At 40.2% G+C, this 22,784-nt stretch overlaps 1 long non-coding RNA gene across 1 annotated transcript; it reads left to right on the top strand.

Annotated features, from left to right (window-relative positions):
- Positions 1-90: 90 nt before the first annotated feature.
- On the top strand, positions 91-19,943 carry LOC121038854 (uncharacterized). Its single transcript, XR_005794535.1, has 3 exons — positions 91-703; positions 3,169-3,299; positions 19,349-19,943. It is a non-coding gene; the product is annotated as an uncharacterized LOC121038854 (long non-coding RNA).
- Positions 19,944-22,784: the final 2,841 nt, after the last annotated feature.

Below are 22,784 nucleotides of genomic sequence, written 5' to 3'. Positions count from 1 at the left end.
CATCTCAAGCCAATAAACCCTCATATAGACTCTATGAGAGAAGTACTATTATCCTCCCAATTTGATAGGTGAGAAACATTAGGAATTTAAATAAGTTCCCCGAGGCCATATATGTAATGGCAGAGCACAGATTTGAACTAAATTAGTCTGAGTGTAGAGCTTATATGATTCAGCTCTACACATGACAATTAATGCTGAGGTGTAAACGAATGCTCCTAGCTTAGTGTGCCATCCTTTCTGGTCAGATCTGGATTTTATGATGATTCCCATATATGGTATTTCTAGATTCTAGAACCGGGGGAGGGTATCCAAGAGGCACCCAGGCCTTTCATAATAACCCTCCAGACATATCGTTAGATTGCGTCTTCCTTTCTTTCTTCTATTACTTCGTTAATTGTCAAATGACTTGCTTTTATTTTATTTATGGCAGCATTGCTTTCATCTATACAACAACTCTTTCTGCTTCTGAATTTCTAACTTAAGATGAAGCTGGTATTTCAGAATTAGGGAGGATGTTGTTGCTAGATAGACAAATTTGCTAGCCGTCATTTAATATATCTGTGTTTTCTCAGCCCTATTGGCCTCATAGAAGAAAGCAGAGACTTACCGATAGTCACCAGGGATGCACACTAAGTTTGAAGAGATTTATCCTGGAAATTAATAATGACCTCATATTGCAGATGAGAGCTCTGAAGCTAGAGAGGTGAGATAATGTATGTAGAAGCACATTCCTGTTGAAATTTGCATGTAATCTTAAAGGATGAGTAGGAATGAACAAAGTGGAGAAAAGTAGGAAGAACATTCCAGGAAGGAGCAAGGAGATTGGGGTGTGTAAAGTGGCTGGGGAGTTGAGAGAACTGTGAGAAGTTCAGTCTGGCTAGAGGTGGGGGGAGTGGTTGGGGTGGCTCAGGAGGCCGGGGCAAGATGACGATATACTTTACTCTGAAAACTAAAGACAGCTGTTAAAAGATTTTGGAGAGGCCAAAGGGTGGGGAAGACTTGTCTACTGCTGACTTGGAGAATGGATAAATGGGGGATAAGGTGAGATAAAGAGAGATAAGGGACCATGGTTGGTGTCAGTTTGTCTGCTTGGTTTCCCTTCACTACTGTTTTGGTATCAGCATCTTTGTCTTTTTGTCTGAGGTTTGCTCCTTTCCTACTCCTGTGTTTTTGGTGAGGCTTTCAGTCACTTTCCTGTGCCCCTTATCCTGAGTCAGAGAGATGCATACATTTCCTAGGCATTAGCATCCCATGCCCATCATGGTATCCCATCCCTGGCACTCTGATCTGTCCAAGTATAGGCACCTGACTCCAGTTAGGTCAATAAGATTCTAGGACTAGAGTTTTAAATGCACTAATAAGGAAGATGGAAGCATTCTTTCTTCCAGGGTTCCTAAATAGAAGTGATGGAAACTCCAGTCTGCCAATGCCCATTGTTTTAGTTTCCTAGGGTTGCCATTAACAAAATTCCACAGACCGAGTGTCTTATAACAATAGAAATGTATTCTCCCTCAGAGAATTGTATTCTCTCCCTCCAGAGAATGTATTCTGGAGGCTGCAAGTCCAAAATCAAGTTTTTGGCAGGGCCACGTTCTTTCTGAAGGCTCTAGGGGAGGATCCTTCCTTGTCTCTTCTAGCTTCTGGTGGTTACAAGCACCCCTTGGGGTTCTTTAGCTTATCAACACAGCACTCTGGTCTCTGCCTTCATTGTCATGGGGCAGTCTTCCCACTGTGCATCTCTGTGACTAACTTTCCCTCTTATGAGGACAGGAGTCATTGAATTAAGGTCCACCATGATCCAGCATGACCTTATCTCAACTTGATTACATCTGCAACGATACTATTTCCAAGGAAGGTCTCGTTCACAGGCTCTGCGGGTGGCCCGCCGGGGGGGGAGAGGGAGATATGAATTTGGGGGCAGAAGCACAGTTCTACCCAATACAGCCGTATTCTTTGATGGTTTGATTCCATAAGCCCATGCAGTATGACAGAAAAAGGCCATGGCTCACAGTGAGACAGATCATAGGTGGAGAGAATATTGGCAGGGAAGGAGTCCTGGCCTCTGGTCTCTAACTGCCCTATAATTGTATTGAGTTCCCAAGGTTATTCTTCTGACTTTGGCTACCCAAATTTCCTTCCTTTCAGAAAAGTGCCTTCCCCCACATTTTTTTTTCTTTGCTTAGGCTACATTGAGTTAGGTTTTGATCTCTTCCTACTAAAACAATTCCAATAAATACAGAAATTATGGCAGCATTCCAGGTGGAAAGAGAAGCAGATCTGAGCTATGGCAGTGGTGACAGGAATTGGATGGAAAGGAATTTATTAGGTGGAATCGACAGGGCTTGCATTCTATTTAAATTTGGATTATGGGAGAGGATAAATCGCTAATGATCATTGGTATGAATGAGTAGATGATAGGATCATTCTCTGAGAAAGAAAATAAAAAGGAGTATAAAAATGCATGAAATTTGTGGACTGGGTGGCTCAGTCAGTTCAGCATCTGACTCTTGGTTTTGGCTCAGGTCATGAACTCACAGTTCATGAGTTCGAGCCCTACATTGGGCTCTGGGATGGCAAAGTAGAGTCTGCTTGGGATTCTCTCACTCTCTCTTTCTCTCTCTGCCCCTCCCCTGCTTGCTATCTCTCTCAAAATAAAATAAACAAAAAAATTGCATGAAATTTGGTCTTTGTGAACTTCTCTAGACCATGATTATTTATAAACCTTCTGAAGACTTTGCTTTCTTGAAGTCAGGGAAACATTCATTTTTATATATATGGTACTTAATGTAATATAGTGGGCACATGGCAGGTGTGCCATAATGCTTATTCAGGTAAATATAAAAATTGAGATCTTGAAAAACACAATTTCTCGTTAGCCAGTGGAACATTTGACGTATGTTCTTTAGCCTGGAAATGTATTGATGCTCAGTGCCCCGGAGTGTCCCTCATTGTGTGTAGGAGACTGTATGCCAAAGGTCACTGGAATTGTATTCATGGGACAGTCAGTAAACCGTTTGAAAAAGAGGGAAAAAATTAAACTCATAGTATCATCAGTGGGGAAGCTGAATATATATTAAATATGTTAACGTAAAGTTGAAAGATGCCTTCTTCTTAGGACAAACAGGTTTAAGTGTTTTGATTCCCCCTACCCACATTTCTTTCTTTAAGGTGTGTAATTATAGAAACTCCTTGAGGCAAAAATCAAGTTTTCAGCTGCTTATGGCGACTGCTTATGGATCAATAAATTCTGGCTCAAAAGATCTGCTTGGACATCATGATAACATGGGGACGTTGCCAAGGTATCTCTTTAAGGAGTTCATAATATATCAGTATAGTGCTTAAATGTTGATAATATCTAGACATCTCAGAATGTACATTTAGAATTCATAACACCCTGAGCGACAATTTGGAACGAATACATTTAGTGATAAATGAATATGTTTGCGTGTGAACTGATCAGCAGGTCGAAAGTGTTGTGGTTTTATTTTTTATTTTTTGAGGGTGGCAGTAGTATTGCAGATGGACGTTGAAATCTTTTTATTCACTGATGAAATCAGGGACTATGTTTGTCAGTCTGAAGAAGAGACTTTTGGATCCAGACCTCCACTAATAGTGCAGGGAAGTGTATTTGCTATTTATTTTGCATAACACAGTTGTAAAGGATTTTTTAAAAATACATCTCTAGGCCAACAGATGAATTACTGTTTCCATTCAGGATGGCCATAAGGAAAATAAAATAGCTGTAGGACATAAAATCAATTGTTTTACTGAATCTGACAACTTTATGTACTTTGTGAAAAATCATGTGAGGTGAAATTTAAACTCTTAATGTCTCTGTTTTATGGCTTTCTCTGTCCACTCCATCTTGCAATTACTTAGCTCTTCTTTCTTTCTTTCTTTTATTTTATTTATTTAATTTATTTATTTTTTAATTTACATCCAAATTAGTTAGCCTATAGTGCAACAGTGATTTCAGGAGCAGATTCCTTAATGCCCCTTACCCATTTAGCCCACCCTCCCTCCCACCACCCCTCCAATAACCCTCTGTTTGTTCTCCATATTTAAGAGTCTCTTCTGTTTTGTTCTCCTCCTTGTTTTTATATTATTTTTGCTTCCCTTCCCTTCTGATCATCTGTTCTGTGTCTTAAAGTCCTCATATGAGGGAAGTCATATGATATTTGTCTTTCTCTGACTGACTAAATTCGCTTAGCATAATACCCTCTAGTTCCATCCATGTAGTTGCAAATGGCAAGATTTCATTCTTTTTGGTTTACTTGGCCCTTCTTTAAACCCGAAAGCATATTTATGAAAGCCAAGGTATGTATATTTCAGCAAACTCTTCTTGAAAATCATGTGTTCTAATAGGACTTGAGAGCTTGGAAACTACACGGGTTAATTTAATAGGCTAGATTGGGCTAGTACCCCACTCCCACCCTACCTTTTAAACATTTTCTTTCACAGGCCTTGGCTTTTTTTTTTTTAATCTCATATTTCTATGACAGGGTTTCAAAATTAGGAATTTTTAAATAATTTCCTTAAGATTACAAATAATGTGGTAAGTAAGATAAAAAAATTCTTGCGTGCAGCACTTTTTAAAACGAGATGACTTCCTATGGTGGAATCACTCAAGTGCTTCAGGTTACATAAGTGACTCTCTGGGAGTCAGGCACCTAATGAGAGACATTCGCTTTCCAGGCCAGTAAGTACCATTTAAGGAAAGCACTGTGGTGATTTGCCATACAATAAAGGAGAATAGTGCCTTGCGGTTTTACAGTTATCTTTCTTCCAAAGAACTGACAGTGTTTTTACATAGACCATTTCCTTCATCCTGAAAACAATTCCTGGGTAGTATTCTGTATTATATATTGTTCCCAAGGCTCCCAAGTAATTTATTTAGTGGCGATTATTTGAGCTCCCACTGTGTGCCAGGCTGTTATTGGGTTAACAAAGCAGAGTTTCGTGCACATCTCTGGGTAGCAGAGAGATCTGAGCAATTATTATAGCAGAGAGTGCGGCTAAGGATATGTTAGGTGTGAATGCAAATGCCCTGGGGTCCCAGAGGGTAGAGTAACTACCTATGCTTGAAGGATGAGGCTGTAAAGCTTTTAGAGAAGAAACTATTGAGGACAGTTTCAACAATACGAGAAAACAAGGATGGAATCTCTCTCTATCCAACTTATTTTCCAGGCGGAGATACTCTCCATGTTTAACTTACTTCCACAACCATGAAAAGTGGCTTAGGGGGTGGGGGGAATTTGGGAAGGAAGTCAAGAGACGATCAGAATAATTCGAGGGCCTTTGAGGAAAAAAATTTTATGTATCTTCCAGAGATTCCGTCCTCTATTCCCTACTCCTTTTTGTGAACCATTGTTAAGGACGGGAGTGGGTACCAGTTCGTTCGTTCTGTGCAGAAAAATACTGATAGCTTCTGCCCTAGGGTGTAATTTTGTCAATTGGAAGAGCAAGCTTTATATGAAGTTATTTTTTATGAAATCCTCTTCTTAAAATTATTTGTTCTATAAAATGTACCTGTTATGAATTCATGGAATCTTCAAATGCAAAGAAAAGGCGTTCTATAAATGAGACGTGATAAATGACGTGTAGCTGAGTGAAATTCCTCCTCCTTCTTGGCCAACAACCTGCTGGTTGTACTCTTCCTCCCTGAAGACAGAACTGGTTGGGGCTGCAATTGGTTGGATTCAATCAGAATTTAAGAACTGCGAGGCAAGCTGTTGAGGGGAATTATGGATTTCCTGTCATTTCTATGACAGCTGCGGAGTAGGAGAAATCTTTCTTAGAGATGAGGGTTGATCATGGTAAGGTCCCTGGGTGAGCCGTCAGAAAATCAAAGTGCTGGTCCTGGCTCTGAAACAAAATACTCCTGTCATTTAACCATTCAGAGCTTCAACTGCTTCATCTACAAAATGGCTTGTTTAGATTTAATGATATCTCAACTCCTTTAAGGAGTAAAATTTTATAATTATGTGACTGCATGAATGAACGTTGTTACAAGCCTTTTACATTGGAATATTCCCTTGTTCAAGGAATTCCCTTTGTTTGTTATGTATTTTCCCCCTCTCCCCTGCCTGAGAAATTGCTGTGCATCCTTCAAGGCCCTGGGAACAAATGAAAGAACTGGTATATTTTGAGAACTGATGTCTGTGTGCTAGGTAGGTATGGTCATAAGTAGGGTGACCGTATGGGCAGATTTTGCCTGTTACCCTGGGATAATTTTTAATAGTGCTTTCTCATACTCCCAAGAGTGTCCTGGGTTAGACAACAGATTACCTGATTTTAAGGGTTTTACAAACATTAATAATTCTCATAGCAGTTCTGTGAGGTGGATATTATTATCCCCATTTTCCACATCAGAAAAGCTATAATTTAGAGAATATTGAGGCATTTCTTCAAAGCCTCATTGCTTTTAAGCAGTAGTTCTGTCCTGGTGTTCTGACTTCAGATGTCTTTCACTGTACCTTGATACCCAGACCAAGTAAAAGCTATTGCTGGCTCACATGCATCCCCCGCAGACTTTCCCGTAGTGCCCCCTACGTTTGTTTTTGCTACTGAAAATTCTCCTCATGTACATAAGCATGTGCATGTCAGAGGCTTCTCTCACTGGACTCTGTTCCATCCTGAAAGCAAAACCCCTGTTTTATTTACTACTGCATCAGCAGCATTTAGCGCGCTTTGCCTGAGTCCATGTTTACATGCGCTGTGGTGTATTTACTAGAGGGCTTGCCAACGTGTAAGATCAGGAGACTTCCTTTCCAATTCAGGCTCCCCAACCTGGCAGCTTATGTGACTTTGAGCAAGTTTGATTTTTTTTTTCTGAACCAGACCCAACTAACTTCCAGAGGCCGTGAGGATCAGAGTGGGTAATGTATGAGAAGAATTAACACTTATGGGGTGTTTCTCTTTCTTAGGCATCACACTAAATCCTCCAGGAGATAGATGATCTCATTTAGTGTTCACAAGAGCTTCCATGATAGGGACCTTACTAGATTTAAAAATGTTAACTGCTCGACCCATGAGTTACAAAGCTAGGGAGTAGCAGGTGCAGGCAGGATTCCAACCCACCTACCTGAAACACGGTTTTTCTCTTGTAAATCAGCGGCCAAAGGCAAGATAATAGAAATAGTGAAGGAGTCTTGGGAATTCTCTGCTAAAGGGTCTCAGAGTAAAGTATCAGGATTGTAGTTTGTGTTCTGCCAGGATTCAGCAGCTATCTTAGTCCCTTCGTGTAGGGCCTTGCTCTCTGAACCTGCTGGCCACAGCAGTAGGCAGGTAGATATCTGCCTGCCTGGCACTCTGGAGCCCTCCTCCTGACTGTGTGCTTGGGTTGTATAGCTAGAGGCGAAGTGGTGTAAGATTTGGGTCAGACTTTGGAATGTATAACTGATGATACAGTCTCCACTGAGTCAGTGAGGTTTTTGTAGAAACTGACCCCAAATTGCATCATTAAAAGTTAACATGTTTTCAGGGTCACCTGGGTAGCTCAGTCGGTTAAGCATCTGACTTTGGCTCAGGTCATGATTTCACAGTTTGTGAGTTCAAGCCCTACGTTGGGCTCTGTGCTGACAGGGTAGAGCCTGCTTGGGATTCTCTCTTTCCCTTTCTCTCTGCCCCTCCCCTGCTCATGCTTGCTCACGCTGTCTCTCAATAAATAAATAAATAAATACACATAAAAAAATTATGAAAGTTAACATGTTTTCTGAGCCTGCAGAAATCTTTCTTTGAAAAATAAATATAAAAAGTTAAACTTGAGCAGAACAACAGTAATGAACAGAAAGCTTTGGTTGCAATAATACTATTATAAAGAAAAATGCTGCCCCTTATCCAAACCTGGTCTTAAATTGTAAGGTTCTGCTGAGACCACCTAGGGGTATAGAGCATTTTGTATAGTGCCTTGTATGAGGGTAGGTGCTGAGTAAGAATTTACTGAAGGAGAATAAATCTGTGAGTGTTAATGATTCGAACCGTTTAAAGTTACTTTGTTAGATGACATTAGCTCATTACTAGGAGAAAATGCCCTTTATTTCTGGGATTCTTAATATGCGGTCCATAAATCGTTATAATTCTGCAGATGAGTTTCACGAAGCTCAAAAACTCCTTCACACCTGTGAAATTGTGCATATAATCATTTTTATAGGAAACAAGTTTATAATTTTTATGATTCTCAAAGGTATCCTGTCCTCATTCTCGCTTTAGCATGAATGCGGGAGGAGCAGAGAAAGGGAGACACAGAATCAAGCAGGCTCCAGGCTCTGAGCTGTCAGCACAAAGCTCGGTGAGGGGCTCAAACCCACGAACTGTGAGATCATGACCTGAGCTGAAGTCGGGTGCTTAACTGACTGAGCCACCCAGGCGCCCCTAAGAGAGTTTCTTTATGACATAACAAGTACCATGATCATAGTGCTAAATGAAAGAATAATTTATGTAGGCTGTCCTGTGCCATTCTCTTGGTATTTGTCCTTACCTCTAAGATACTCTAAAATCATTGTAAATGTCACTGCTGTATCTCTGAAAAGTTTCTCCAAGTATTTCCTCTTTTAACCACGTACAGAACTTGAGCTCACGTGTCAGCCTCTCCATAGATAAAATGGAATGTTTTGGCTGGTTGCTCGTGAATGAATTATCTCTTTATGGCTAGAATGATTCCCCTCAGCAAAAGGTATGCTGGGCTTAGGTGAGTAAAATTTGGAAGCTGCTCAACTTTAGGTGATAGAATTTTTAGTCTCTACCATTCAACAGTTTTGTAGAAATACTCTTCTGCTGGGAGGCTTATAATTATAAGCAGTTCCCATAAAGAAACAGAAAATTTAATGCCTGTGATTATTTCAGCTATGTTAGTTTATAGCAAAAGTGCTCTATTTTTCTGTTCACTTTGGGGTTGAACAGGAAGTATTTAAAGGACACAACTTAATAGCATATTTTTATCCTGTTTCAATCGTTAATATTTTAGTCTAAATATTTCTCTCTGGACATGATCAGAGGATTGTTTATAATTTTAAAACCACTTCAGAATAGTATCAGGATTAATTAATTGGGTTTGTGTATCAGATTGCTTTTGAAATATGCAAGCTTTGTTTGAACTTTCTCCCCCACTCCGTGCATGAGAAATTTTAAGAGTGTAAGAACAGTTGGCATCATTTGCTCCTTCTTGAATTCAGTTAAGCTTATCGCAAACTATGTCATGGCCAGAGCTTAACGTGTTGTTCCCCTTCCAGAAAACCATTTGCCAAATACAACACAGTTCGGATGGTGGGAAAGCTGTAGAGCATTCACATTTAACCGAGAATTCTCTCCCTCGTATACAAATTTGGGGCTGAAGAAAACATGCTGATAAATCATACCTGACTGTATTGTCTTTCCCACTTCTGAAAACCACAAGAACAGAAACAGCCATTACTGGATCCTTCACATGGAGTTTTTCTGCTCAGAGCCCATTTGGAGCTGTCAGTTAATAATACGAAACAACATGGGAGGGTGAAGGGTGCCTGGATGGATAACTAACAAATGTTATAAAAAACATGATGGTGCCTGAAGACTTGTAGCCTAGATATTTGGCCCCGAATACGGAGTCTTTTCCATCTTCGTCTCATTTGGTAATTAGCACAGTGACCCTGTGCAGACTAGAAGCATAGAAAAACATTTTGAAAAGTGCAGAGGAAGAAGTAGGATTAAGACAAACATTTATATAACCAGGAAAAATGACCCAGGGAAGACGGGAAATCTGGTGACACTCTGTTTACCCACAGCAATGTTAAAATAGTTTGCAAGTGAAACAAAGCAGAGCCCCTTGAGTAAATCACTAAGAAAGTATAAGGATAGACCAGCAGCTAACAGCACATCACAAGCTACCCGTGTGATATGGTTCTGTCCCGTTATATCAGACAGATAGCTTTCCTTTGAATATTGTCCCTTTTTCTTCTTCTCTCCAGTTAGTCGCAACATGGGATCATGTGAAACTGTGGGCTGCTATGAATCGGTATTGGAAGTGGATGAAAATAGCTTAGGTTATTAGAAAAGGGGAGAATATCAGAATGTTTGGCTATTGGGTTCTAATCAACATGCAAACGTTAGTCTAAATCAGAGACCATTTTATAAATCTTGTATATCTGGGAAAAAAACTCCGAAAAAACAGCAACCGAAAAAATAGCAATTTCATGGCGGGTAAAAATCTCTCTTGCGTTTGCAGATCACATGCCCTGTGGGAAGATTTGCTCTTCCAGGCTTAGCATGCTTGAGGCTAGTCTCCGTCCAACGCCAGAAGCATAGAGCTATCAGAAAGTAACTGAACTTTCTTAACTTGTATGTAAGTGGCTTTGGTTCAGTGCCAGGTAGTTTATCAACAGGGAGAGATAAGCTCTTTTGCAAACAGGTCTCAAAAGTTTGCTGGTCGGACTGCTTGCCCGTCAGATGCTGAGAGCCCTAACCTGGTATCATGAAGATGCCTGCTGATGTGTAAACCATACCCCTACGGTCAGGATCCTACAGGATGTCTGTGGAATGATCTATGTGAGCTTTGCACTCACGCATTCATTTATGAATGCTCCAGGTGTGGATGAACGAGACAGAGAAGCAGTTAAGAGTTCTTTGCCCTCCTATGCTTTGGTTCATAAGAGACTCTTAAAAAAATGAGAACAAACTGAGGGTTGATGGGGGGTGGGTGATGGGTATTGAAGAGGGCATCTTTTGGGATGAGCACTGGGTGTTGGTATGGAAACCACTTTGACAATAAATATCATATATTAAAAAAAATAATAAAACGTTAAAAAATTAAAAAAAAAGAAAGAAAAAGAAATTAAAAAAAAAAAAAGAAAAGAGTTCTTTGCCCTCCAGAAGCTTATCTTCTATTTGAAACGTCACAAGTGAAATAATCTAATGAATTGAGGAAGCACAAAATATGAAAAAGGCTGTGTCCAATGACAGATAAGCATTTTAAATAATAAGCGCCCTGAATTCAGGGAAGACAGATTGGACGGGCTAGAATAATCAGGAAAGTTTTTGTGGAAGATAGGAGTACCATACCACCTCTTATTTATATATAGTGCTTTATTGAAACAGGTGGATTTTACGTACTTCATCTTCTCAGTGTCACATTATTACCGCCATTTTAAAGCTGAGGAAGCTGAGGCCTTGAGAGACAAAAACGTGGCTACCACTTGCCCGGGTAGAAAGGAGTCCTCACACCCAGGTTTTCCACTTAAAGTCTAGGACCAATTCTGCTACTCTCTGGCTTCCTTGATGAATAGGTAATACATTTAATCCTCGTTATTCTTGGATTCCATAATTGAGAATTTGCCTATTTGCTAGAATTTATTTGTACCCCCCCAAATCTGTACTTGTGGCACTTTTGCAGTCATTTACGGACAGGAACAGAGTGGTTGAACATTTGGCTCCCCCAACGCATGCATGTTCCCAGCTGAGGTCGAACAAGGCAACATTCTGCCTTCTTGCTTCAGCTCTCACACTGTAAACAAGTGTCCTTTTCGTGGCCGATTTAGCTGGTGCTTTTGCTCTTTAAAAATGGCTCTCAAGTGCAGCATTGAAGTGCTATCTAGTGTTCCTGAATGCAGGAAGGTTGTGATGTGCCTTATGGAGAGTATATGTGTGTTACATAAGTTTCATTAAGGCATGGATTATATAGTGGTGTTGGCCATGAGTTCAATGTTAATGAATCAACAATGTATGTTAAATAAGGTGTCTTTAAGCAGACAAGGTTAAGTATTGATTGATTGACAAAAATGTGACCGGAAGTTCACAGGAACCTAACCCTGTATTCCTCCTAAGAGCAATGGTTCAGTATTGCTTCCTTCAGTGTGCATGGTGATTTTATAGAACATAACTACGGCCAATAATTGGAATCAACTGTGCTTTCGTTGAGTGAAGAGAAGGTGGAAAGATGTTGCCGCAGTTAGAATAGCATGAACGGAAGAACAGGATTGGGGAAACTCATGGTTGTGTAAAGAATGGACAATAGATGATTCTAATTGGCCTCAAGGCTGAAAAGCAATTGCAGTAGATAAGGTCTAGGTGCCAGATTGTGGAGGGTCCATTATATGTAGCTGATGGATTTGGACTTAATCTTACAAATGGATTTGGAGCAGGGATGTTACAAAAACCTCTTGGGAGAAGAGTATTTAGTTGGTTCATGCAGGAAGAATGGGGCTGGAAAAAAATGGGGTACAGTAAGGGGAGTTCTCTTTCTCTCCAGGCACTTGCCTCAACTGACAGGGATTTATTGGTAGAACAGGAAACCAGGGCTCTCCAGGTCTTGATGGTTGATATTGAAGGCATAGAGTGAAGAAGGAGCTAACAAAGGTGAAGGCGTCCCAGGGACCTGGAGGAAGTTCAGGAAGAAAATTCAAAACAACTAGGAAAGCAATTTAAGAAGGATCCTTAACTGAACAAGGAGCCAGTGTAAATTTTGGAGTCTGTGTGTGGTGTGGTTTTCCTCCCTCATGTGTGTGAAAACAGGGTTCTGAGAAGACTCGGCAACCCCAGGAGTAGGCATGGAGACTGTGAAAAACAATTCCAAATATGTGTATTTGGTTTCAGGAGCTGGCTCATCTGGATCCCTGTGTCATTTAACAGTTACAGTACACTTCTAAGGAATGAAGAATAGGACTGTTCTTTGTTAGACTTGTTACCTTTTCTCAGGACTATCATATGAAGTTCATTGTGTTCGCATTCAGATTCAAATCTCGTACCAGTGCACGTGCACACACACTTGCGCATATGCACACGTCCATGGTGTCCTGTTGGACTCAATGACCCATGACAGTACAGTGCATAACTGGTAAAAAAAAAAAGTCTGTGGCTGCATTGGAATAACAGTCGCCATGTCTGATGTATTGAGAGTGGCAGATTCAGATTTCTGAGGCCGGCTGCCCTGAAGCCATCTCTTAATATTTGTCTTGTAATATTTCTGTTAAAATTGACTTTCCAAAATAAGTGGAATGAAACTATTAGTGAATCACTGAGGCTTTATTTTTAATAGACCTGGCTATGGATGCCTTTCTGAGTTTTTAATTTCAGAAGAATTAGGCATCAAGATAAGTTAATATGACACTCATATTTTCCCTCTACCACTGATGGTTATTCGGCCTCCTCAAGGAATCTCACACTGCTAAAGTGAAAATAGGGCTCTCAAAATTGAGTTTCGCCCAATCAAGTAGGATTCTCAAACTTGAATACAATTTCCTCAGGGAAGCCTTTTCTTTGTCCCCATTTAGAATTGATCTATTCCTTCCTTAAGCTTTCTCAGCTCTTGCCTGCATCAGACATGTATATGAAAGTTTGATCCTGGGCCTATAGGCATCCACTTGATATGGTAACTCCCTGGGCTGATTGCATGTGTCTTAGGGAAGTATAGTAAAGATACCTTTATGGGGACATAAAGTTATATGATGTCTTTAGCAGAATTGAGACCTTAAAGCTCATCACTGCTCTCAATATCCCATTTCTTCCCCTTTTATTGTTCCTTTCTCCCAGAGAGTGAACTCTGGTTCCTGTAATCCTGGAAGACTATCCTTAATCTTCACATTCCTCTATACTCTTTGGTACTGCCCTCTACTTGACTTAGGTCTTTGGATTATAGTTATTCCTAAACTATGATACTTTGCTTAGGCTGAAAAAACTCCCTGCTAAAACCTTAATTTATTAGTTTATAGTTCTCATGATTCAAAGAACTAGACATTACTTGACAAAGTACATCTTTTCTGTTACAAAGAAGGGAATAGGAAACATTCCTTCTCAGTACTTGCAGCCTCAGTGATAGTTCTGACATTGAGTAGCTTCTGCTTGGGCAAGTTCTCAGTGGGTTCATGGAAGAGAAAAGTTTTGACTTGTGTCTTGAAAGAATAGAAGAAATTAAACAGAAGGGAGGAGGAGGGCATTCTAGACAGGCGAGGGTGTGAAGAAAACATGGAGAAGGGAATATATGTGGTTTTTTTCTAACCAATGGAGTTGACCAGTCTGGCTGGAGTTTTTTAGGGAATAGCAGAAAGAACCTGACACATAATAGGACCTCAGTGTGCATTAGCAAATGAATGATTCAATGGTTCAAATTGTGAAGGACATTGAATTTCAAGCTAGGGAATCTGGGCCTAATTCTGTAATACTTATTAACTGAAATATTGAAAATGGGGTGAGTTATGCCCTCCTGTGCCTTCCTATGTTAGTATTTTATTCTGCCTGTGTAGTTGGTAAAAAAAAAAAAAAAAGAGTGGGGAGCATTAAACTACAAAGGGAAAAATATTTATTTTAGTAAATATTAGAATTTATTAGTGATATTACAAAAGCTTCTTATTTGCACTTATTCCATGTTACTATAATTCCCAAATGTTGAGAGAGGGTCGTAAGTAAAACAGCACCGTAACAAAAGCCCTCAAGCTTCAAAATTGTGTATTTTAGAGAAGTAGTGAGTTTGGCATTTAAAAAAAAATAGTCCACATGGTATAGAATAAAATAATGAGCCTGGGGAGTAAGCAATACAGACATAGTCAAATGGAAAAGAGACAAAAATAAAATATTTTACATTACATACTTAAATATACCTCTGAGAAGAGGTTTCAGATATTGTGTAGATGAAAGAAATTTCACAGACTTAGGAGTGAGAAAGTATAATATTAATCAACTTAATCACCAAGTGCTCTCCTTCCTGATACAGAAAAAAAAAATCTGGGAACTTTCTTAGTCTAACCAGGTTTGTATTTCACTTACTTCCCTGGTTCGTTCTCTCTCTCTCTCTCTCTCTCTCTCTCTCTCTCTCTCTCTCTCTCCCCCCTCTCCCTCTCCCTCTCCCTCTCCCTGTCCTTCTCCCTCTCTCCCCTCCTCTCCCTGGGATAATTCTATCAGCTTTGATCCCTGTTGTAACAATTGAGATTTCTCTAGTGATGCCTTAATGAGAACTTATGTCCTCTTTTGCCTAATTCTCTCCCAGTACCAAAAGATCTTGCTTTACCAACATCTCATGAAATCCAAGCCTGGGGGGCTCTTCTCCCTTCTATCACAGAATCAATCTGATACATTTTAGCACTGCATTTAACAGAATCCTCATCTGATAGAGGAAAAAGCTGTATCTCCCTACCTTACACTTCATACCTTGGAAGTCAAGATGTTTACTTCTTTTGCCTCTTGCTGTCGCTTGGCAGCCTGACTCTCTTCTCCTGTGTTCCTGATGTTACTCCTGCTGTCTGTTTTATACTAGCTGTTTGTATTATCAACTCCAGTCTACTATCAGGGTCTGGATTTGAGATTACTGCTTTTACTTGATGGTTTGTGTCTTAGTCTGCTTAGGCTACCATAGCAAAATAACCATAGACTAGGTGGTGGAAACAACAGAAGTGTGTTTTCTCACAGTTCTGGAGGTTAGGAGTCCAAGATCAAGGTGCCGGTGGGGTTGCTCTCTCTTTGAGGCCACTCTCCTTGGCTTGTAGATGGCCACCTTTTTGCCATATCCTCATGTGATCTTTCCTCTGTGGTGTACATCCCTCATGTCTCTGTGTGTTTAAATTTCCTCTTGGGGTTCCTTGGTGGCTCAGTTGGTTAAGTATCTGACTTCGGTTCAGGTCATGATCTTGCGGTTCATGAGTTCGAGCCCCATGTTGGGCTCTGTGCTGACAGCTCAGAGCCTGGAGCCTGCTTTGGATTCTGTGTCTCCCTCTCTCTCTGCCCCTCCCCTGCTCACACTCTGTCTCTCTCTCTCTCTCTCTCAAGAATAAAGATTAATTTTTTTTTATTAAAAAATGAAACTCCTCTTAAAAGATTGTATTAGAGCCTACTCTAATGGCCTAATTTCAACTTAATTACCTTTTTAAAGATCTGTCAAATACAAATACAGTCACATTTTGAGGTACCAGGGTTAGGGCTTCAACATATGGATTTTGAAGAGACCTAATTCAATCCATAAGAATTTGGTTTTAGAATTCTTGACCCAAGATGAATTCTTGATCCATCTCTGTTCAGAGCAGCTTAATTAAAAAGACCTATATTCCTCTCATTGAAAAGAATTCTTAATCTGTGTCTTTATAAAGAACCCATGTGCTATGTTATATACCTTACATTAAAGGGTTGTATTTCCACAAATCAAAACCACACTCAGGTATCACCTCACGCCAGTCAGAGTGGCCAAAATGAACAAATCAGGAGACTCTAGATGCTGGAGAGGATGTGGAGAAACGGGAACCCTCTTGCACTGTTAGTGGGAATGCAAATTGGTGCAGCCGCTCTAGAAAGCAGTGTGGAGGTTCCTCAGAAAATTAAAAATAGACCTACCCTATGACCCAGCAATAGCACTGCTAGGAATTTATCCAAGGGACACAGGAGTACTGATGCATAGGGGCACTTGTACCCCAATGTTCATAGCAGCACTCTCAACAATAGCCAAATTATGGAAAGAGCCTAAATGTCCATCAACTGATGAATGGATAAAGAAATTGTGGTTTATATACACAATGGAATACTACGTGGCAATGAGAAAAAATGAAATATGGCCTTTTGTAGCAACGTGGATGGAACTGGAGAGTGTGATGCTAAGTGAAATAAGCCATACAGAGAAAGATAGATACCATATGGTTTCACTCTTATGTGGATCCTGAGAAACTGAACAGGAACCCATGGGGGAGGGGAAGGAAAAAAATAAAAAAGAGGTTAGAGTGGGAGAGAGCCAAAGCATAAGAGACTGTTGAGAAGTGAGAAGAAACTAAGGGTTGATGGGGGGTGGGAGGGAGGAGAGGGTGGGTGATGGGTATTGAGGAGGGCACCTTTTGGGATGAGCACTGGGTGTTGTATGGAAACCAATTTGACAATAAATTTCATATATAAATAAAAAATAAAATAAAATAAAATAAAGGGTTGTATTTCCAATAGTTAACATAATACACACCAAAGATTAACCTAGGTTGTGTAATGGTAGATTTTCCCTTTCTTCCAAAGGAATGGATTATTGCCAAAAGAACACCAGATTTACTTGGTTACTGCTGCAATACCATACACCAAATCCTTTTTTCCAGAAGATAAAATTAATGAGAACCTTGTTGGGACAATACACATGCTTTTTAAAATGCTCACTTGTATGAACTTATCATCAAGTAAGAAACAATTCGACAGATGATCTTTGAAGGCCAGGCTGAAATTGGACAAGATCCAAAACCACTATAGGAGGGGGCAGTATTTTTATATGCATTTCCATTTTCCGTTTAGGCTGTTGAAGAAAAACAAACTCTGAGATTCTAGATCAAAGGGGCCTTTCTATGGGGACTCTTCTAAGACAGGTGAAGGACGGATGGGGCTGCCCCTTCACTTTTAACACATCCTGAAATCAGCTTCCCCTTTCTGTGTCAGATAAAGTGCCTTGGAAGTGGGGTGGGGGAACTTTGGGGATGATAGTAATGATAGGAAACAGTATAACAAGAGCCACGTTGACCAAGGGAACATTTTCATTAGACAGCTCATGACTTGAAAACAGTCACCATTTAATAACCCTTTATGCTTCTCCCCAGATACCACTCTCGCCTCTCTCCCCTCAAAATGCACGTTTTGAAGTTATTTCACTATCCTGATTTTACCCTTACATTAAAAAAAATTCATGACAGTTTTAAATTGTATTTTTGTGAAGACATGGTTGATCGAGTGCAGGTTTTCCAATTGCTGAGTTCAGGAAATAGAGTGGAAATAGCAAAAGCCTTGGGTCATTTTCCTCTAACAAAGCTCTCACTGTTCTACTTTTCCTCAGGCGAAAGGCAGCGTCCTGTAAGACGGAGGCCAGGAGAATGGGTGTTCAGTTGAGTGCAGCCTTGTCTCCCTCTCTCAGCACAGAAAAGGAGGAACTTAGTGTGACTTTGCCTTTTCTATCATAAGTGTTAACTTGATGACTCAAATAATAGAAGCTTCTCTTTGAACCACTGAAGTTGTAACGTTATGTTCTTTGCTGTTGAGGCAGACAAAGCCATCAAACGATGTTCATGTGAAACCATCTTCCAAGTGTTGTCATTGAGAATCCACACTTTTCCCTCTCATGCCCATCATTTCCTGTTTGTGCTTCTTACAAGGACTGGCAGATGAAGCTTGCAGCACAGCGGAAAAGACTGTTCCTGTCATCTCTGTTTCAAAATCCAATAGGAAGGAGTATTTTTCTTGCTTTCTGTGTGTGTGTGTGTGTGTGTGTGTGTGTGTGTGTGTGTGTGTGTTTTCTTTCTTTCTCCCTGTCTTGTGGTTTGGCTTTTCAAAAAAAAAAAAAAAAAAAAAGCTTGGTTTTTAACAGATCCAAGAAGTTCAGATGAGATATTCTTTCCTGTCAAACAGGATCCCAAAACCTTTTGAGGTTTCTCAAGGACTTGTCTCCATAAGCCGAAAAGTCTGTTCTCTTTCTTCACTGTTGCCAGAAAAGTAATTAGGCCATTTTTCTAATTATAGTAATCTTCCCCAAATGGCATATAACTTCAAATCCAAATGCCATGTAAATTGGCCAACAACACTCTGCCGTGAAGCACTTTAACAAGACAGTTTGAATGTAGGAGTTTCACTTTGTGCGAAGCAAAATGTGTTCTCTGTCCCAGTTACAACCAGGTTTTCTTTCTCAGTGTCCTGCCCACGAGGTTCCACTATTTTAGTGCAAGGAGCATGGATGGTAATTGCTCCTGTCACTGGCATTTTGTGAGGAGTTGTGTCTGTGTTGGATAAGTTAACGTCCTTTTGGAAAAAAATGTTTATCCACAGAAAAATTGAACAAGATTAAATTGCACTCATGTTGTTATAGCGACTAAAAATCTCTAGATAGTTAAGAGTGAAGTTCCCTGTGTCACAGAACACAGAACTAGATTTTTCTCCCTCTAAGAATAATCCTCTTGTCTTTGGTCTCTATTATGCTAACCAAGGGGAAATTAGGTCCTGCTGGTAAATTTTGCGGTCCCAAATATGTTCACAGTAGATTAATTGCTACCTTCTCTTGCTCCATTTGTAAACAAAACAAAACAAAATACAACAACAACAACAACAACAACAACAAACACTTTTCCAAATAATATATCTTGTAGATATTTGATTTTTCATTGTCTACCCACCCTCCTGTGTGTGGACTGGGATAAGGGCACTATGGTGAAGTCTCTAGAAAATGGAACCGGACACTGAAAATGAGGAGTAAATAAGGGCGGATTTCTCCAGGAAATGATGGAGTTATGTTAATTGAAAAAGGAAGAATAAAATTGGATAGGAATTTAAGAACATAAAAATGGAGTGAGCATTTAAGGGTACAATAAGGTACAGTTAAGGTACAACAGGTTCCTGAGTTACGTGTGGATGATGCTTTGAGACACTAACCAAAACTACTTTATTTCCGCAGAAGTGCAATTCAGCCATCAAAACTTGGGTATAAGGAGAAGAGAATGTGCCGAGTGGGTATTCCCAAGTGTTAGATTGGATTGGATTCTAATTTACTAGTGGTTCCATTGTGTTTGTGAAAAGTACAAATTCCTGAATTATTGTCTCAGAAATTATATTTCATAGGTCTGAGGTAAGGCTTTGGAATCTGCATTTTAGCAAGCTTCCTGGGTGGTTCTGATGAAGTGGTTCTTAGCACTATAATTAGTTGCTTATTAGCTAACACTGTTAGCTATCATGCATATTATTTATTAGACTATTGGTTGGTTATTAGCCAACACTATTGCTCTGAGAATTTTAAGGGACATAGGCTGGCAGATAGCCCAGAGCACTGACAGCACAATTTGGAGCCAGTACTACTAAGGGAATTCAAATAAGTGAAAAATACCTTATAGGCAAGAAAAGTGTGGAATGAATTAGAAAGTTTTTATTTTTTTTTCCCAAAGCTATTCAAAGGGTGGAATAATGACCTGCTAAAGTGAAAATTAGGTCGTGAAATTTCGCCAAGGCATGGATTATTTTAGGGGGATGGTTATTGGGGCTCCTGGGTGGCTCAGTCAGTTAAGTGTCCAACTTTGGCTCAGGTCATGATCTCACAGTTCTTGGGTTCAAGCCCCGTGTTGGGCCTGTGCTGACAGCTCAGAGCCTGGAGTCTGCTGTGTTTCCCTCTCTCTCTGCCCTTCTCCCACTCACACTCTGTCTCTCAAAAATAAATAAACATCAAAGAAATAAATAAAGGGGAGACGGTCATTTAGATTTTGAGTGGAGAATATAATGAAAGAATGTGGAACTAGAAATGTTTTTTAGGGGATGGGATATAAAAATGTACATTTAAGAAAAAGATAGGAAAGGCCTTAAGCCTTATTGTACAGGGGTGCTGGAAAAATATTAGCATCAGTACTTGCCATTTCCGAAAGTAAGGACGTTTTTTTGAAAATAAAATTTCTGTTACTTATTTCTGTGGAACATCACCACACACTATACACACGTCTTAGGCCATTGTTTGAATTCCCGTGTGTGTTCTTTGTGACTTCAAGATAATCTCTCTTCTGGATTATTTACCTGAAGTGCCTTAAAAAGCCAAACAGGACAAGGATGCTCTTGTGAGTGAACCAAGGAGTCTCAATTGTTTGATTGCTTAGAGTGAAAACGCTGGGGGGTGGGGGGCACGGAATCTTGAATTTATTTAAATTTGAAATATGCTTTGGCATAAAATAACTGCTCGACAAACATTTCTTGTAATCTGTTTGTGTGGTCACATGTAGTAAATTCCTCTGTGATAGAAACTTTTCATAAAGATTCCTTTGTTGGCAACGTTTTTATGCTCGGAAGCACCCTTGTGAGAAGCCAGGTTTTAAAAGGGGCGTATAATCTCATAATGAAAATGCTACGGAATCCTAAGGACCAACTTCTTCCTTTAATCCCCCAATTCCCTGCTTATCACAACCTCATTAGTCATCAGAGTACTCCAGTGAGACTGGTTGTTTTTTAATAGCGTAATTGTAATTTGTGAGGGGTCAAAAGGGGATTTGAATATAAAAAGATTTTAGTCTTTTTGGAAAGTCTGCTTTGGCTCCATTGTCTTCACCCCTAATTTACCTTGAAGGGCACTAAGGGATCGTAATAGGCTGAATAATGGCCCTCCAAAGATACCAGGTTTTAATTCCTGGAACCCATAAGTATTACTTTATAAGGAAATTTTTGCGAAGGTGACTAAACTAAGGGTCGTGAGATGAGATGATTGTCCTGGATTATTCAGGTGGGTCCTAATTCCAATCACCAGTGTCTTTATGGGAGAGAAGCGGAGAGAGATTTGGTGTGCACAGGAGAGGAGGCAGTGTGACCACGGAGGCTGAGATTGGAGCCTTGTGGCCCTGAGTCCAGGAATGCCTGCAGCTGCCAGAACGTGGAAGAGGCAGGGAGCAGATTCTCTCTTAGAGCTTCTGCAGCAAAAGTAGCCCTGTGGGTACATTGATTCTGGCTCAGTGAAACTGATTTCGGACTTCTGATTTCCCGAACTGTGAAAGAATATATCTTTGCTGTTTTAAGATTTCAAGTTTGTGGTAAGTTGATATGGTGACCCCAGGAAACCAATGCAGGCGGTGAATTTCCCCCAGTCACTCTTCTTCTGACATACACTCTGGTTTGCAGCATAATAATCATCCCAGAAGCTTCTTAAAAAGTTTAGAGTTCTGTGTCTCATCACAGACCGAGGGAGTCAGAATTTCTCGGAATGGTGATCCAAGGATCTATATTTTTAACGGACTGCCTCGATGATTCTGATGTGCATCAGGTTTGATAAACATTTCACAGGGGTGTTATATTAGTTTCCTATTGCTGCAGTAAAAAATCACCACAAATTTAATGGCTTAAGACAACACAAATGACCTCTTTTGGAGGTCAGAAGGCCAACAGTGTCACTGAGTTTAAGTCAAGGTTTCAAGGCCCCTGGTTCCCCTTGGATGCTGTAGGAAAGAAAGCACTCCCTTGTCTTTTCCAGCTTCTGTTGGCTGTCTGTATTCTCCCAGTCCAAAGCATGTCACATTAGTCTCTGCTTCTGTCATCACATCACCTTCTCTGACTCTCACTTCTGTGGGAGGACCATTGTGATTGTGTTGGGCCCATCCAGATAATCCAGAATAATCTTCATGTTACGATCCTTACCTTGATCGCATCTGCAAAGTTCCTTTTGCTATATAAAATAACATTCATGGGTATTTGGGATTGGGATGTGCATATATGGGGGGGGGGCCACATTATTCAGCTTAGCACAGACTGCGTGATAAAATCTCCTGTAGAAATCATAGATGTAAATGAAGTTCAATAACAGATTGTCATGCTTAATTCATTGCCTGTTCACCTCCCTTTTTTGTGCTTATTTTTCCAAATAAAAGAGACAGAGCACGGGCAGGGGAGGAACACACAGAGAGAGAGAGAGAGAGAGACAGAATCCAAAGCAGGCTGCGGGCTCTGAGCTGTCAGCACAGAGCCTGAAGTGGGGCTCAAACCCACGAACTGCTAGATCATGATCTGAGCCAAAGTCAGACGTTTAACCAACTGAGCCACCCAGGCGCCCCACGAGTCAAAACATTTTCATATGGCCATTATTATCTTTGACACTTTGGTGGCAGATAACAAAGCATACAAAGCCAATTGATTTCACAAAAACATTAGGTTTTTAAAACGTTGCAAGTTAATTTAATTGCCGAGGCAAGGGGGTGCTCAGATGGGGAGATTTTGACTTCCCCTAAATCTTCATCAGCCCCTTCACAGACAACCACCAAATAAACATAAGGTTCTACGTAAAGATACAATTTTTGCTCTGCAGATATAGGATCAAGACATCTCAAATGGAAATTCACATAAATAAAAATTGGGCATTGCTATCCAAATGTGAT

Source organism: Herpailurus yagouaroundi, unplaced genomic scaffold (assembly GCF_014898765.1).
Source record: "Herpailurus yagouaroundi ecotype Mexico unplaced genomic scaffold, PumYag 166, whole genome shotgun sequence".
Classification (NCBI taxonomy): Eukaryota; Metazoa; Chordata; class Mammalia; order Carnivora; family Felidae; genus Herpailurus; species Herpailurus yagouaroundi.
This window is presented reverse-complemented; position numbering and strand designations above follow the sequence as displayed.